The sequence below is a fragment of the Echinops telfairi genome, unplaced genomic scaffold (genome assembly GCF_000313985.2).
Source record: "Echinops telfairi isolate 266 unplaced genomic scaffold, ASM31398v2 ScPeMD7_29;HRSCAF=101, whole genome shotgun sequence".
NCBI lineage: Eukaryota > Metazoa > Chordata > Mammalia > Afrosoricida > Tenrecidae > Echinops > Echinops telfairi.
This window is the reverse complement of record NW_022103926.1, coordinates 5,750,626-5,753,267: the sequence shown is the minus strand read 5'-3', so window position 1 is coordinate 5,753,267 and position 2,642 is coordinate 5,750,626. Positions and strand designations below refer to the sequence as shown.

Below are 2,642 nucleotides of genomic sequence, written 5' to 3'. Positions count from 1 at the left end.
GGCAGTGGGGAAAGTGCGGCTCAGCCTCTTAGAATGCCCCAGCGAGCTTGGCCCGGAACCTGACCCAGCGCCGAGGGCGCTCCCTCTCGCCGAGGCCCAATCCGGCTGCAGAGGGCCGGGCCCAAGACTGGGCCAAGAGGAAGAGGGGACCCTGGAGTGGCCTGCGGCTCATTTCCCACTGCCAACCTCACCACGCTGCGCTTACAGGTAGATAAAGGGTAGAGAACTAGCGGAGCAGGAGCCCTTCGCCCACCTGCACCCCCCTCCCCGCTCCATCAATCAACCAATTAATAAACGTTCTGAACAGATGGGGGAGCCTGGTCATCACTTCCGCCTTCTGTATTTCTCCTGGAATCTCTCCTGCTGGGAAAGTCCCGCTCTAAGACTGGAGGCTTCGGTTCTGGTACGTGGTTCTGCCACAGACTGGAGGGGCTTGGGCTCAGCCAGCCTCGTTTTCTCTGCTGCGATGTGGGGGGAGGCGCTCCCCCTGGTTGCAAGAGTCCAGAGAGAGTCCGCTGCTGCCCACGTTCAAGATGAGATGGCTTTCACTGGAGGAAACTGGCAGTTCCTGCCTAATTTAGCCTAAGTCAACCTCATGCATTCAAATCCAGAGATTTGCCTTTTTGATCATTTGGGCTGAGCCCCTAGTTTGCAGGGTGAAGACTGCGATGAAGTATCGTCCAAGGTGGGGGCGGGGAGGGATGCGCTCATTCGCGGATCTTGCCACTGCACTAAGCGCAAGAGCACCGAGTTGAAACAGCGTGGGAGCTGGGCCCTATCTACCAGCCACCTGGGCCATCATGATTCCGTGGCCGGGTGGTGGTGGGGTGGGCTGGGGCTCCTTCGAGTTTTCAGATAATGCAGTCTGTGATCACAGTCCGTACATGGAACCCTTCAAAATCCCGCATCCTTAGATCGACTTCTATATGCTTTTAACACATTTCCCCCCCTCCTTTGAAAATGTCTGGACACTTGTGGGTGAGAGTCTGTCTTTGTATGTTTCCTTATTTGGGATGGCTTTCTTGATGGTTGTGACGACAAAGGACCAATTGAATTGCTTTAAGCCCTGTCGTTGGGATGGTACATCCCAGCCATCACCAGCCTGCCTGCCCCCATTTAATGCCCATGACTCTTCTAGGAGACCAGGGAAGTCTATTTCCATACACACATACATACCCCACTAGGACACAGCTCAGAAGTTCCAAGGAGGTGCTTAGTTTTCATGCACCAACTACTGATGCCAGAGGTGAAGAAATAGAGGGCTTTTACTAACTCTGCGGTCTGACATCGATCAAACAAGCAGCATGGGTAGGTATGCGTGATCAGAATGTGAAAGTTGAAACGATAAAGAAGAATCTCAAACCAAGCCAACTGCCATCGAGTAGATGTCTACGCACAGAGCCCCATAGGACAGAGTGGAACCGCTCCCTTGGGTTTCTGAGGCGGTAAATCTTTATGGGGAGCAGACTGGCTCCTCTTTCTCCCCAGAAACCGTTGACTTTGCAGGAAAATATGGCCTTGGTGATAGAAATGACATCAGAGATCACTTGACAGAACTTTGCAAGACCAAGGACTTATTCATTGCAAACACCTTTTCCCGACAACCTAAATGGTAACGACACAGGTGGATCTCCCAGGATGGAATCCACAGGAATCAAATCAGACACATCCGTGGAAGACATGATGAAGGAGCTCAAGATCAGCTGTCAGAACAAGGCCGGGGGAAACCGGGACAGACCATGAATTGCTCATAACAAATTCCACGTGAAAATGAACAACATGCAAACAAGTCTACGAGAGCCAAAGGACCATCTAGTAAGAGTTAATGCACGGAACACTAATGAGCGAAGACTTGGGGGATGGCATTCTGCATTAAGAAAAGGTCGTTAAAAAGACAGGAAAGACTCAGATGGGTATCAGAAAAGACTCTGAAACTTGCTCTTGAATATAGAGTAGGTCAAGTCATCAGAAGAGATGATGACGCAATAGAAGATTAAAAAGGCATCTTGGGAAGAGCAAAACATCACGATGGGCAAAGACCTGGCATTAGGAAAACCCAAGGGGCAGACCAGTCAGCATTTCTCAAGCTAAACGAACCGAAGAAAAATTCCAGCCTCAAGCTACAGCACTGAAGGGCAAAATACCGAACGACGTCAAAAGCGTTACAAGAAGAGGGAAGAATCACTTCTCGGCCTTTTTTGGCTTAGATCAAGTGTAGTACCAAGTTTAATATCTGATACGTCCTCTATCTGAGGACAAGATATTAAATGGAATCTTGGAATTAGGAGATGGAATAGGAGCTTGCTCCGTTCACTCCACACATCGACCTGGTATTGCAGTACCTCCAGGAACGGTGCACTAAAATAAAAAAAAAGAAGAAGAAGAAGATACCGTACCAAAAAGAATTAGCCAAGGTTCAACCATTTCAAGAATCAGCAAATAGCATGCACTCAAGAACTGAGAACTGAAGGAAGAAGCCCAAGCTGCACTGGAGGCACTGGTGCAACAAGACTCCAGGAATGGGCAGAATACCAACTGACATGTTTCCCCAAACACATGTCGTGCTGCACGCACATCTTTGCCTATGCCAAGAAGTGTGGAAGACAACTTCCTAGTCCATGGAGTGAAAGAATCCCAAGCTG

General features: G+C 49.6%; 1 non-coding gene across 1 annotated transcript; it reads left to right on the top strand.

The window, feature by feature from the left end:
• Positions 1-2,180: 2,180 nt before the first annotated feature.
• On the top strand, positions 2,181-2,364 carry LOC115869503. Its single transcript, XR_004046219.1, has one exon. It is a non-coding gene; the product is annotated as a U2 spliceosomal RNA (small nuclear RNA).
• The last annotated feature ends 278 nt before the right edge of the window (positions 2,365-2,642 follow it).